General features: G+C 45.4%; 2 pseudogenes; both read left to right on the top strand.

Annotated features, from left to right (window-relative positions):
* The window catches only part of LOC120404096, a 4,309-nt pseudogene extending 1,153 nt beyond the window's left edge, over window positions 1-3,156 (top strand).
* An 8,090-nt stretch (window positions 3,157-11,246) lies between these two features.
* LOC120404095 lies at window positions 11,247-12,174 on the top strand (annotated as a pseudogene).
* Window positions 12,175-15,716: the final 3,542 nt, after the last annotated feature.

Below are 15,716 nucleotides of genomic sequence, written 5' to 3'. Positions count from 1 at the left end.
CACAGTAAGAACAGAGGTGTGTTCCCACCTGGAAAAGCCTAAAAAGGCTGATGCCTCGTCCCATTTTGTCTTCAATCCTGCTTTACCTTCTAGAGAAACTTTACAAACTGAAGCTCTGGAACAAAGGATTGAATGACCCATCTCAGCTATGGATGTTCTCCAGAGACTTGATTTGAACCTGCAGTTTACTTCCTCTATCACTGCTACAAGCCTAAACTAAGAACTTCTAAGCATACTGTATGTATTTGATTCCATTTAACCAATTCTAGCTCTCATCTATATCTTTTTTTATTGAGAATAACCCCTTTAGATTTTAAATTCTAAAGGATTGGCAACAACATGATTTGTGGGTAAGATCTGATGTGTATATTGACCTGGGTCTGGGGCTTGATTTTTTGGGATCGAGAGAACCATTTTCTTTTATTGGGGTACTTTGTTTTCATAACCATTCATCCACAGGACGAGTGGCACTGGTGGTGATATTTGGGAGACTGAGAGGTGCTAAAAGGAAATTGCTTGTGTGACTTGTGGTTAGCCAGTGATGAAATCAAATTCTCTCTTTGTCTGGTCTGGTTTGGTTTGCCTTATAGGTGGAGAAACCCCAGCCTTGGGAAGCTCTAACTGCCCTGTTTGAGCAATTGGTCCTGAATTGAGATTCTCCATAGTTGGGTCCCGCCCAGAACCAGCATCATCAAAGGGTACTATAAAAAGATAGATAATCTGGAGTACTCTTTACAGGTTTTACATCTCCACTTATTGGGGCCGGGACAATGAGGTGATTCTGAAACTAGGAATGATCTGACAAGATATCAGTTACAGCTGGAACACAATTAGTACATTGATCTCACCTGTATCTAACTCTTCTTCTGATCCCTTTGATTCCAAATTTGTTGAAATTTTTTTTATGAGATGTGTTTTTCATGGGAAATTGGATTTATTCAACTATTTTTTCCATGAAATTTCTCTTTTACCTCGAAATTATAAGTTTCCCATCAAAAATACTCAAACTCCCCTCCTCTCTAAACCATGGCTGTGGACTCTGGTGATGTTCCAGGGCAGTCTACAGCAAGAGGAGAGACCATCATGCATCATGGGGGATGTGATCCAGCCTGGGGAGCCTGGGCCCATAGAAGAGATTGGTGCTGTGTGGCATCTGATGCAACCCCGTGGTATTTCCAAGCAAAAAGATTCAGTCTCCACAACAACACCCCTTTGTGGATCAGCTCTACAGTACACGGCTTGCTCTGGAAAACAGGAAGATGAAATACACCCCTCAACTCCTCATACTCTGTAACCTGGTAGAAAATGCATCATTTAATAACACAGTAGGAAAAAGAGTGGGCCATAATTAATCCCCAGGCATGAATTAAACTGAAGGTGTCTTTGGTTCACTGAATGCATTAATTAGGTGTTATACTCTCTGAGCTCAGGTATTCCCACTTGCTCCAGGAATCATGTCCCACAGATCATACATCTCAGTATAAAACTTCCTGAATCCTCCAAACTGGCAGTTTCTGTCAGCTGGGGAAACACCACCACATCTCTCTCTCTTCTCAGCAGGTACGTGCTATTATCCTGAATTACAGTCACACACACTCATACATACATCATGACTGATCAGCAGCAGTGGTATTAAATTCAAGATCTCCTGCATTAAAGCCTCAGTCTCAACTCCTACTTTCAGCGAAAGGAACAACCTCCTCCTGGGGTGATAAAATAGTACAATTGACATAGTCACTGGAAGCCAGTGCCTTCCATTGTGTTTCTCATACAGGCTAAACTAAAGGCCTAAAAGCTTAATCAGCACAGTAAGCAACTTTATCCCAAACTGGCATTGCAAGCCACAGAGCTCCCTTTGCCCAAAGAGGGTGGAAAGATTGATACTCCTTTCCTCTCACCTCCTTCTTTAGCTAAGAAATAATCTCTTCAGATTGATTCTCTCACTGTTTTCTGCTCTGGATTAGTGAACGGGAGTGTCGGGGGCATGATTAACCTGTGTGTGATTGTATTTCCACAGCATGTACGTTGTATCAAACATCTGGAATGACCAGGTGTGAACATCTGGCTCTCTGTCAACTAAGCCCTTCTCCTGAGCAGCCACAGATGTCCATTAAGAAACTGATCTCCATTTATCTTCACTTACTTCATTACAGAGAAGGGACAGGTTTTCTGCACCATCCACCTGCCCACATATCTGTAGCTGCCTGATCTCCCTCTGTTCAGAGGAGATGGAAAAGGGAAATCACTCGAGGCAACCGGGAAGTTCATTCTCTCAGGACTGACAGATCGTCCAGAGCTGCAGGTTCCCCTGTTTGGGGTGTTCCTAGTGACCATTGTATCACCCTGGTGGGAATGGGGGATGATCTTGTTAATCATGATTGATCCCCGACCTACACCCCATGTACTTTTTCCTTAGTAGTTTGTCTTTCTTGACTCTGCTATTCCTCGACAATTTCCCTAAGATGCTGCTGGAATTTCTTAGCCGAGAGGAAAACCATTTCTTACACTGCCTGAGCTGTGCAACTGTATCTCTTGTCTCTTTTGCAGACGTTGAGTGCCTCTTGCTGGCTGTGATGGCGTATGACCGTTATGTGGCCATCTGTAACCCGCTGCTCTATACGGTCACCATGTCCAGGCAGCTTTGTAAACAGCTGGTGGCTTTGTGTACACTGTGGGTTTATGGATTCAATGATACACACGTGTTTTACATTTCGGCTGTCATTCTGCAGCTCCAACATCATCAATCATTTCTTCTGTGACATCCCCACTGCTGGCGCTCTCTGTTCTGACACCCGCATCAATGAGATTTTGTTGTTTGCTTTCACATGCTGCATTACAGTGAGCAGCCTTCAGCCTGTCCTCCTCTCCCTATGTCTATATCACCTCCACCATCCTGCAGATCCGCTCTGCCGAGGGCCGAGCAAAGCCTTCTCCACCTGCTCTTTCCACTTGACTGCTGTGGTCCTTCTTTTTGGCACCCTCCTCTTCATGTATTTACGTCCCACCTCCAGCTATTCCATGGACACAGACAAAGTGGCCTCAGTGTTTTACACGCTGGTGATCCCTATGTTGAACCCCCTCATCTACAGCCTGAGGAACACGGAGGTGAAGGACGCACTGAGGAGAGCAATGAATAAACTCCTAACCAATTCCTGAATCTGTTTAACTCTGTACTGGTTTAGTGATGGGGAGTGGAAACAGGGGAATTCAATTCCCAGCCCATTGCAATGTAATTTTGCAGAGCCCATGGTAGTATTGTTCATTATTGTATTGTTATTATTATTAATTTGTTTGTATTCCAAAAAGGTTTGCAGGGCCCAACTTAGATCAGTGTACACATCACGGGAAGAATCAGAGGTTCAGAAAGAGAGAATGATTTATGAACTTGTGGCTAGGGGCATCCACTTGGAGTGTGAGATGCTCTACTTCATGTCTCTTCCAATGGTTATTGAATTAGTTATCCACCGCAGATCAACTTTGAAAGGAGAGATTAAGAGGAACCCATACTGGAATAGCACATCATTCAGGGGCATATCCATGTGCATAGTGTGACAGGTGTGGTCACAGAGACCCCTATTGGGATTGTCACCTGATGTGCTGAAATTACTTCTGATCCTGTTTTCCCCGGCAGTCTGGGCCTCCAGAACCCTGCCTTGTTGAGGCAGACACGCTAGCATGCTGCAACGCAGCCAAAGGGTCAGGGCCACACACCCCAAACTGCAGATCTAGACTGACACCACCTCAGCATTATCCCTGTCTCCAGCATGCAGACACCTAGCTCCCAATGGGATCTAAATCCAAGCAAATCCGTTTTACTCTGTATAAAGTGTATACAGGGTAAAATGATAAATGTTCTCTATATCACTGCAAGAGAGATATGCAGCTGTTTGCCCTCCCTCCCAGGTAACAATTACTTACACTGAGTTTATAAATAAACAAAAGTGATTTTATTAAGTATAAAAGTAGGATTTAAGTTGTTTTAAGTAGTAACAGACAGAACAAAGTAAGTCACAAAGCTACATAAAACAAAAAGCCAGGCTACGCTTAATACACTCAGAAATCAGTTATAAATGTTGACTTCTCACTCCAGTTGGTACTTCAGGTAAAATCCTTCTCAGGTCCGATGCCTTTTCTGACCTGGGTCCAGTCTGTCCTCCTGCACCCTGTGGTTACAGTCCTTTGTTTCCAGGTGCTTGCAGGTATCACCGTGGGATGGGAGGTCGTCTCTTAAGCCAGCTGAAGACACTCATTGTTTGCCTTCCACACTTCATATAGAACATCCCTTTGTTTGGAATTCCAACCCCCTCTAGAAAAGTACCAGCTTCAAGATGGATTCCAGTATCAGCTGACATGGTCACATGTCACTATAAGACACCAGTCTGACACACCCCATAAGTCTTTATGGAAATATGCTTATGAATATAAATATGACATGACTGGAATATGTTTTATGCTAGATATGCCATGTAACATATGTTGGCAAAGGTTATGATCTACTGAATACATTCCTCCTATTTGTATGCCTGTATCTTTTTTGTATTCAAAGTTACGAATATTGGCTAGGTACTTGTTTAATTTTAAATACCCTCAGTGAAGCAGTTGGACAGCTGCGTAAGAAAAGACTATTCTCAATCAAGAACCACTTAAGCCAACAATAAACTTGGAGATTCCAATCCACATCTGAGCTTTCCCAGGAATGTGGCTTGGCTGGTAAGGAACTCAGTCATGCCTGGACATGTGAGTCCAAAACTCCATTTTGTCGCTGGGATGCTACGCAGGGAGGTGTCCACTCCAAAGGATACCTTAAAGAAACTGGAATAAAGGACAGTAACCACAGGGGTGTGAGTGATTTCTGACTCAGACTAGAAGGAGACTAGTCTGTAAAGGAAGCTTACTGGGTCACCTCTGAGGGCAGTGATGAGCTGTCAAAATCTTAATAACCGGTTTCTAATAAATTTTCTGATTTAAGGGCGGGGAGTGGGGAGGGGCCGGGCGGGGAAGACATACTGTGGGACTGGGGACCCTGCAGGGCCTGGGGAAAATTGCCTCGCCAGCGGCCCTAGAGCTTGCAGCCCCGCTTACCTTGCCTGCAGCTCAAAGCAGCAGGACGACTAAGGAGCTCAGCTGAGCCGCCCAGCTGGTGCCGGCAGCTGGTCCCGCTGCAGCTGGGGGAGAAATGGGGGAGGGACCAGGGGAACCTCAGCCTCCCAGCTGGGGATCCTGGGAGCAACAGGATGGTCCAGCCCACGGACTGGAGTTCTTTGCCCACCCACTGGCCCTTTAACAACCGGTTCTCCATGGTGGTCTAATTTTAGCAACCGGTTCTTGGGAACTGGTGGAACCCGCTCCAGCTCACCACTGTCTGAGGGTGGGATTTTATCTATATTCAGTTTTCTTACTGTATGAGGCATAGACTTGCGTGTTTTTTTTTATTTTACTTGATAATTCACTTTGTTCTGTCTCTTACTACTTGGAACCACTTAAATCCTACTTTCTGTATTTAATAAAATCACTTTTTACTTATTATTTAACCCAGAGTATGTATTAATACCTGGGGGGGGGGGAAACAGCTGTGTAAATCTATCTATAGTGTTATAGAGGGTGACAAATTCAAGAGTTTACCCTGAATAAGCTTCATACAGAGTAAAACGGATTTATTTGGGGTTTGGATCCCATTGGGAGTTGGGCCTCTGAGTGTTAGAGACAAGAACACTTTTTAAGCTGTTTTCGGTTAAGCCTGCAGTTTGTGAGACATGGTTCAGACCTGGGTCTGTGTTTGTAGCAGGCAAGTGTGTCTGTCACAACCAGGCAGGGTTCTGGAGTCCCAAATTGGCAGGTAAAGCAGGGGCAGAAGCAGTCTTGGCACATTAGTTGGCAGCCCCAAGGGGGTTACTGTGATCCATCTAGTCACATTCTTCCTGGGTTGGCCCACAGGAACACAGGAAGGCTTGCAGGTAAACAGAGCCATTCACAGTTCATTGATTCTGAAGCACCCTTAATGACCTCCACTTAATATGTCTACATCAGTGATACATGTTTATATCTTATTCTCCTAACTCCAGACATAGAAATAATCCATGTAAAGAAATGGGATGAACACACTTAGTAGATTACAACCTCTCTAATGATATGTTACATGGGGCACTTAGCATAAAGCATATTCCAGTTATGTCGTAGTCAGAAGCATATTTTCATAAAGCATTTGAGTGCAGTGTCACACGTGGCTTTGCCCAGCACTGGAGAGAAGTGGAACTGAACCTGAGCTCCCACCACACAGGTGAGCACCCCAACTATTGGGCTAAAAATTACAAAGGGAAGGACCGGCACCTGAATCCTCCCCCCGCTCCACGCATTGTTTTGGGACAAAGCTATTAGGACTATTTATAAAAAATTTATGAATAGTTTTGAGTCAATACAAATGATTTTATTTTTGACAATAAATTATTAGTCCAGAAGAAATTCATCATTTTCTAGACACCTTTTTGTCCCAACTCTGGGAAATTACTTAAGGAGACATTTGGAGAGGTGACCAACAAATAAAGTGGAATACATTCACCTCAGTTTTGTACCATATTAAAATTACCTCACATGAGAGACAGCTATCCAGGCCAGCTGATTCTCTGTCCCTCTGTGTTCCATTTCCACAAGGAGAGACATGGCAACAACATTAATTGCATATGCTGTGCTCATCTGTTGTCCTGGGAGCAAAGATCCATGGGGAGTAGTGGGGGCAAAAGACATATCTGGCTTTAAGACTAAGCTTGATAAATTTATGGAGGGGATGGCATGATGGGATAGCCTAATATTGGCAATTAATTTGGCAATTGATCTTTGATTATCAGCAGGTAAGTATGCCCAGTGGTCTGTGATAGGATGTTAGATGGGTTGGGATCTGAGTTACTACAGAGAATTCTTTCCTGGGTGCTGGCTGGTGAGTCTTGCCCACATGCTCAGGGTTTAACTGATCGCCATATTTGGGGTCGGGAAGGAATTTTCCTCCAGGGCAGATTGGCAGAGGCCCTGAGGTTTTTTCGCCTTCCTCTGCAGCATGGGGCACGGGTCACTTTCTGAGGATTCTCTGCAGCTTGAGGTCTTCAAACCGCAATTTGGGGACTTTGATAACTCAGACATAGGCTAGGGGTTTGTTTTAGAAGTGGATGGGTGGGATTCTGTGGCCTGCATTGTGCAGCAGGTCAGACTAGATGATCATAATGGTCCCTTCTGACCTTAAAGTCTATGAGTCTATGAGTCTATAATCCTCTGCAGAGTAAATCTCAAACTCATCAAAGCTAAATGTAACCTCTGCCACCCAAGGAAGCAGCTCCAGAGGTATTAAGGGTAACGTTGGTGTGGTTAGCAAACAGGGAAAGATTCGACTCTAAGTCTGATTTTAGGGTTCTGAGCAGGTACTGCTTCCGTCCTTCTCAACTCACTGTAAGTGAAGGGAGGAAAACAAAGAGGTGCCACTAAGTCATGGGCAAACAAGTCAGTTTCAGAGCACTTCAGCCTTTAATTGAAATGACAATGAGCTGTTCATGGGAGGAAGGAAGGAATTATCCTGAGAGGAGAAATTTCAAATTTTCTGAACCTATTTACCTTTCAAAAGAAGGAAAGAGCTTTACCAAGGAGGGAGAAGAGTGACTGGACAAGGAGAGAAAAATAGCTTTAATAGGAAGGGGAAAACTCCCCATTGATTCAGGGAAGGTCTAAGCTGAAGCCATGACATTGACTCAGCTATGGCATGCAGCAGTGCCATAGTGTAGATGCTTTTCACATTGCCGGAATGGGTTTTTCCATTGAGGTAATTAATCCACATCTTCGAGAGGCAGTAGCTAGGTCAATGGAAGAATTACACTGAGGATCAGTACAAGCTAACTGCCTCAAACATGGTATGAAAAGTTTCTCAGTCCTGTGCCACAGAGCTCGGTTGATCTAATTTTTAAGCATAAAGCAGACGTAAGAGAAGCTACTGATAGAAAAGACCAGTTGGGAAAAGTAGTCCTATCTGCATGCCAAGGAAGAAGAATCCCCTTCGGTTCTTTTTGTTCAGGCTAGCTGGAAATATTCCAGCTGTCCCAGCTTCCCAGGAGAGATGATTCTGCATTCTGACCAAGCTCAGTGTCCAGCTGTGTGTGTGTAGTGGGGACTCTGTGTGTGTGTGTTTGGTGTGCAGTGGACACTGTGTATTGTGTGTGTGTGTGTAGTGGGCACTGTGTATTGTGTGTGTGTGTGTGTGTGTGTGTGTGTTTGGTGTGCCGTGGGCACTATGTGTGTGATGGGGGATACAGTGGAGCTGAATGTCAAGTATAGGGAGGTGTGTGTCCCTTGCCCTGCCCAGTCCTCAGGCTGGTGTTCGCCCAGTGAAAGGCTCTTTGTGAGATCATAGGACTAGGAGGGACCTCGAGAGGTCATCTATTCCAGTCCCCTGCACTCATGGCAGGACCAAATATTATCTAGACCATCCCCGACAGGTGTTTGTCTAACCTGCTCTTAAAAATCTCCAGTGGTGGAGATTCCACAACCTTCCTGGGCAAGTTATTCCAGTGCTTAGCCACTCTCACTGTTGGGATGTTTTTTCCTAATGTCCAGCCTAAACTGCCCTTGCTGAAATTGAAGTCCATCGGTTCTTGTCTTAACCTTCCCCTCTCACCCACTGCTTTGCAATTTTATTGCTAAACTATGTTTCACGGACTATAAAGTACGGGAAATAAATAAAATTAACAAAAGAATCAGGAGGAAGCTGGCATGCTTGGAGATATTTTGTAATAGCATCTGCAGAGATGCTGCAGAGATCTTCAGTGTTAACCACCAGTTTGGGGAATATCTTCCTTTTTGCAGCCTGCCCTTGTTACACCCCAAGGCCCCTTTCTTAGGAGTCCATTGGGAAGGCAGATTAGCATTGTGTATTGCTAATGCTGTTGCTAGCATTGCAAACCTGTTTGGGGAGTGTTAAAGGTGTGTGAGTGGGGAGTGAAAGTTTTTTTGCAGGTACAAAAGGCCAAGTGGGGCTGGAGGGGAGCAAAGAATGGGTTAATTTAACACTGCAGCTAGGAAGTTTGGTTTATAAATAAAAAGCTAACTTTAGCACGAGACCAGCCATCTGCCAAGACAGAAGGGGGAAGTTTAATCCCCAACCAGCGGTAAAAAAAATTGTTAAACAAAATGCAGGGGCCGGGGGGAAAAATGGCAAAGGTCAGCCAGGAACAAACAAAGAACTGTTTTACAGCCCTGAAACTGGTTGTTTGGGGAAAGCTTAAAAAAACCCATGGAAGACCAGTATAATCTGACAGAAAGGGCACCAGGAGCAGAAGTTCCTGAACAGAGCACCCCACCCCACCCTGAGGAGCCAGAACTTAAAACCCTTCTGAAAGCTGAAGCAATTTGGAGAGCCCAGTGGATTTTTGGATGGCCTGGGCCCAGGACAGCACCACGGTTCACCTTTCCCCCCACCCTTCTCACTTTACACCCAGACTTGGCCAGTCTGGGTTGTGCATGTGTAAGTATGAAAGTGGGTTAGGGCTTGGGGCATTGACGTTTTCTTTCTTCCCCTGAGTAACGTGAAAGCGTTCCCAGCACTCTCTGCTGTTGTTTTATTATTTTATCAATAAAGATTTAAAATTTAGACCCTTGGTGTGCCTCGTCATCTCCTCCCCCCAAAAAATCCTGTGGCCCAGCCTCATCAACTGTGGCCCCAGGCAGATTGCTAACAAAAATCTGTCACACCCTGACTTTGGCATTTTCACTGATGACTGCCCCAGGCACCTCCAGGTCACAGGAGGCAGAGAAGCCAGGAGGAGGAGTTATATGTATGAGTCCTAGAAGAAGTAGGGGCATAGTGTTTCCTGGGCACTGACCTGGAGTGACAGACTTGGGAGTTTCTGAATACAGAGATTTCTGGCTGTTGGCTGTTTCTACTGGTGTTCAAGGAACGAAGACTTTGCGTACATTCTTTGTAACCCCTCCCTCAAGGATTATACCAAAGAATAGACTTTATAAGCTTCCCATCAAAATACCAAACTCCCCTCCTCTCTAACCCATGGCTGTTGGACTCTGGTGATGTTCCAGGGCAGTTCAGCAAGAGGAGAGACCATCATGCATAATGGGGGATGTGGTCCAGGCTGGGAGCCTGGCCCACAGAAGAGATTGGTGCTGTGTGGTATCTGATGCACCCCTGTGGTATTTCCAAGCAAAAAGGTTTCAGTCTCCACAAACAACACCCCTTTGTGGATCAGCTCTACACAGTACACAGCTTGCACTGAAAACAGGAAGATGAAATAAACCCCTAACCTCATACTCTGTAACTCTGGTAGAAATTGCATCATTTAACAACGCAGTAGGAAAGAGTGGGCCAAATTAATCCCCAGGGCATGAATTAAACCGAAGGTGTCTTTGGTTCACTGAATGCATTAATTAGGTGTTATGGCTCTCTGAGCTCAGGTATTCCCAGTTGCTACAGGAATCATGTCCCACAGATCACACATCTTAGTATAAAACTTCCCAAATCCTCCAAACTGGCAGTTTCTGTCGCTGGGGAAACGCAAACACATCTCTCTCTTCTCAGCAGGTACGTGCTATTATCCTGAATTACAGTCACACACACACATACATACATCATGGTGATCAGCAGGTATTAAATTCAAGACCTCCAGCACTGAAAGCCTCAGCCTCAACTCCTACCCCTTCAGCTAAAGGAACGACCTCCTTGCTTGGAAAAAATTGGCAATTAAATAGTCACTGAAGCCAGTGCTTTCCATTTTCTCTCTGGGTTTTCATACAGACTAAAGTAAATGCCAGAAAGCTTAATTAGCAGAGTAAGCATCTTTACCACAAAGCAACATGCCAAACCACAGAGCTCACCTTGCCCAAAGAGAGCAGAAAGATTGACACTCCTTTACTCTCACCCCTTCTTTAGCTAAGGAATAATATCTTCAGATTGATTCTCTCACAGCAGATTCACAAGTCACTGTTTTCTGTTTGGATTAGTGAATACGACTGTTTGTGTGTGGGGCATGATTAACCTCCGTGTCATTGTATTTGCACTGTGTGTGCATGTTATCAAACACCTGGAATGACCAGCTGTGAACATCTGGCTCTGTGGATTAAGCCCTTCCCTGAGCAGGTACTGATGTCCATTAAGAAACTGATCTCCATTTATCTTCACTTACTTCATTACAGAGAAGGGACAGGTTTCCCGCACCATCCACCTGCCCACATCTCTGTAGCTGCCTGATCTGTGTTCAGAGGAGATGAAAAAGGGAAATCACTCGGAGGCAACCGAGTTCATTCTCTCAGGATTGACAGATCGTCCAGAGTTGCAGGTTCCCCTCTTTGGGGTGTTCCTACTGATTTATGGTATCACCCTGATGGGGAATGGGGTGATGATCTTGTTAATCACGATTGACCCCCGACTCCACACCCCCATGTATTTTTTCCTCAGTAGTTTGTCTTTCTGTGACGTCTGCTATTCCTCGATAATTTCCCGTAAGATGCTGCTGAATTTCTTAGCCGAGAGGAAAAGCATTTCTTACACTGCTTGTGCTGTGCAACTGTATCTCTCTGTCATTTTTGCAGATGTTGAGTGCTTCTTGCTGGCCCTGATGGCGTATGACCGTTATGTGGCCATCTGTAACCCGCTGCTCTACACGGTCACGATGTCCAGGCAACTTTGTAAACAGCTGGTGGTCGGGGTGTACACTGTGGGGTTGGTGGATTCAATGATACAAACGTGTTTATATTTTGGCTGTCATTCTGCAGCTCCAACATCATCAATCATTTCTTCTGTGACATCGCCTCTGCTGGCGCCTCCTGTTCTGACACCCGCATCAATGAGATTCTGATGTTTGCGCTCATGTGCTGCACTGGAGTGAGCAGCCTTGTGACTGTCCTTCTCTCCTATGTCTATATCGCCTCCACCATCCTGCAGATCCGTTCTGCCGAGGGCGCAAAGCCTTCTCCACCTGCTCTTTCCACTTGACCGCGGTGGTCCTGTTTTTTGCACTCTTCTTCATGTATTTACGTCCCACCTTAAGCTATTCCATGGACACGGACAAAGTGGCCTCAGTGTTTTACACGCTGGTGATCCCCATGTTGAACCCATTTATCTATAGCCTGAGGAACACGGAGGTGAAGGACGCCCTGAGGAGAGCAATGAATAAACTCCTAACCAATTCCTGAATCTGTTTAACTCTGTACTGGTTTAGTGATGGGGAGTGGAAACAGGTGAATTCAATTCCCAGCCCATTGCAAGGTAATATCGTAAAGCCTGTGATAGTATTGTTCATTATTGTATTGTTCTTATTATTAACTTGTTTGTATTCCCACAAAGCCTGCAGGCCCCAACTAAGATCGGGGCTTTATTAGGGTATTACCCCAGCAAAATTCCTGTGATGTGCATTGAAAGCATAGAGCTATTTGTATTGGGAAACAAAAGGGGGGCATCACATCTATCTCCCTCTGTTTTGTAGTGAATTTTGTTTTGTTATGCAGTTGCAAGTATGAATTTTATTATTTCTATGGCTGAACCAAAGGGGATTTTGCACACCCTCCTGATACTCCCCAAACCTGCTCAATCAACACCATTTCATCTATCGCAGTAGTCTCGACTTAGCCAGTAGTGTAGATATGGCCTCATTCTCTCCACTGAAGTTGTTGCATTGTGGATAAAATACAGGAAGAATCACAGGGCCAGAAAGAGAGAATGACTCTATAGACTGGTAGTTCGGGGCACTGAGATGCCCAACTTCATGTCTTTGTTCCAATGGTTATTTAATTTATTATCCACTGTAGAAAAACTTTGAAAGGAGAGATCAAGAGCAACCCAGATTGGAATAGCACATCACTCAGTGGCTGGGATGCTTTCTGTAAATACAGGAAACTCAAGTGCACATCTTTGCCCAGCACTGGACAGAAGGGGGAATTGAACCAGGATCACCCACCTCACAGGTGAACACCCTAACCATTGAGCAAAAAATTATAAAGAGATGGAGCATCACCACCTCCTACCGGTGGCTGCTTTGCTCCCCTCCACACACATTGTTTTGGGAAAAGGCTATTAGAAGACTTTGTAACACATTGTGAAGAGTTTCAGGTCAACCCCAACTGCATTGTTTTTCACAATAAATTATTATGTCCCAAAGAAATTCACCCATTTCTAGACACTTTCATGTCCCAATGATGGGAAATTACTTAAAGAGACTTATGGAGCGGTGACCAACACATGAATTGGAATACATTCACCTCAGTTTTGTATCATATTCAAAAGACGTCAAGGGTGAGACTGCGATCCAGACCAGTTGGTGCTCTGGCCCTCTGTATTCCATTTCCACAAGGAAAGACACGATCACAACATTAATTGCATGTGCTGTGCACACCTGTTGTCCTGGGAGAAAAGATGCTCCAGGGAACAAATCTCAAAGTCATCCCAGGAAGCAGCTCCAGAGGTATTAAGGGTAATGTGGTTGTGGTTAGCAAACAGGGCAAGATTCAACTCTTAGTCTGATTTTAGGGTTCTGAGCAGGTACTGCTTCCATCCGCAACTCATTGTAAGTGAAGGGAGAAAAAACAAAGAGGTACCACCAAGTCATGTCTGTGCATGTGGTGGGGGTACAGTGGAGCTGAATGTCAAGTTTAGGCAGGTGCATGTCCCTCACCCTGCCCACTGCTCAGGCTGGCATCCCCTCCTCTCAGTGCAGGGCTCCTTCTGAGACCATAGAATCATAGGACTGGAGGGACCTTGAGAGGTCGTCTAGTCCAGTCCCCTGCACTCATGGCAGGATTAAGTATTACCCTAGACGATCCCTGACAGGTGTTTGTCTAACCTGCTATTAAAAATCTCCAACAGTGGAGATTCCACAATCTTCCTGGGCAAGTTATTCCAGTGCTTAACCACCCTGACTCTTGGGATGTTTTTCCTATTGTCCAACCTAAACTGCCCTTGCTACAAATGAAGTCCATCGGTTCTTGTCCTATCCTTCCCCCGCCCCCATTGTTTTGCAGTTTTACTCTGTAGCAGGGTGGTCCCCTGCTCCTGCCCTTCAGGGCTTAAAACAGCCCAGGAGAGGGCTGTGGCTGGGGCAAGAAGCCTGGGCTGATTGAGAGAAAGCAGGCCCAGCTGTGGTCAGGTCCCAATCAGGCCCAGCTGGCCCCTGGTAAGAGGCAATGAGCCAGGAGCCCAAACGGTCTCTCTCTGGCTGTAGAGGGAGAAGGGCCTGGCTGCAGGGAGCTAGACAAGGTACCTCAAGTAGAGCAGGGCTGGGGACAGGATGAGGCGCTGGGGAGCTCCTGCCTGGAAAGCCCCAGGCTGCGGCCTAGCATTAGGCCAAGAGGTACTCGGGGTTGCAGAGGGCAGCCCAGGGGTAGGCAAAGACAGCAGATCCAAACTCTTTGCCTGTGATGAGTGGCTGATATTACAATCTGCCCCAGTGAACGGGGCTAGATGAAGAATGGGCAGTAGCCAATACTGAGGCAAAGTGGGGATAGGTGGGTGGGGTTTCTGGGAGGGGGAGACCCAGTTAACAGAGGCAGCAGGGTCCAGGAGGGACTCAGGGCCAGAGGACAGGCGGATCACTGGCCTGCAGAGGGTGCTCCGGGCTGGAAATTGAGCTAATTCCCGAAGATGACCACCAAGAGGCACCGCAGGGGTGAGTCGGCCTGTCTACATACTCCTAAACTTGGTTTCAAGGACTATAAGTTATGGGAAATAAATAAAATTAACAAAAGAATCGGGAGGGAGCTGTAACATACCAGGGTCCAACCCAGACTAAGCAACAGCTTTGTCACCTGCAACCTTGCAATGCCTTGCTGAAGTGGCTTCCAACTGGGCCACTCACCAACAAATCACATCCTGAGCATGTGTGTGTAACTGCAGCCTGGCCAGGAATAGTTGGTGTCATAGGTCTCACCCCCACTTAGAGATGTTGGGTTCCAATATGGGGACCTGTATGAATCCTTCTTCTAAACTAAAATCCTAGTTTAGATCTGGTAAAGCTGCCACCACTCAATCAGGTACGTGGATTGGGACACAGTCCTTCCCCAAAATCCTTGGGGATCCCAAGAACCCCAAATCCCTGGAATTCTTACACCTAGGAGAAATAAACCATTCCCCCCTGCTTTCTCCCCTCCCTTTTCCGAGGAGAGCTCCCGGGACCCAACTCCAGAGGGAGACCTCCCTCCTCTCCTTTCCCTGAGAATCCACCCAAGGAAAGACCAACCAAGTCCTTAATAGAAAATAATTTATTAAAGAATTAAAAAAGAAAGTCACTATCTCTGTAACCAAGACGGAACAATATACAGGTCTAAACTTACCAATCTCTGGAGAGAATCCTCCTTTCTTTTTCAGTAAAAGCAATAATAGTACAGAATTAAAGAAATTCCTTCAGCAACACACAATTGCAAATGTATAAATCAAATTATAAGACTAATCCGCCTTTCTAATTAATACTCACTATTGAATAGTAGAAACTATTCCAGGAGAACTTGGAGACATGACTGGCCTCTCTTAGATCCAAAAAGAGAACTCTAACAAAGAACACAGACAAAGGCTTCCTCCACAGAGATTTGAAATTATCTTGTCTCTGATTGGTCCTCTGGTCAGGTGGTCATCAGGTACTGCATGTTAACCCTTTACAGGTAAAAGAGACCTTAACCCTTAACTATCTGTTTATGACAGTTGGGTTACACTCAGGCTCTCACCACTGTTGGTTATACTGCAGGGTGAC

Source organism: Mauremys reevesii, linkage group 4 (genome assembly GCF_016161935.1).
Source record: "Mauremys reevesii isolate NIE-2019 linkage group 4, ASM1616193v1, whole genome shotgun sequence".
NCBI lineage: Eukaryota > Metazoa > Chordata > Testudines > Geoemydidae > Mauremys > Mauremys reevesii.
This window is presented reverse-complemented; position numbering and strand designations above follow the sequence as displayed.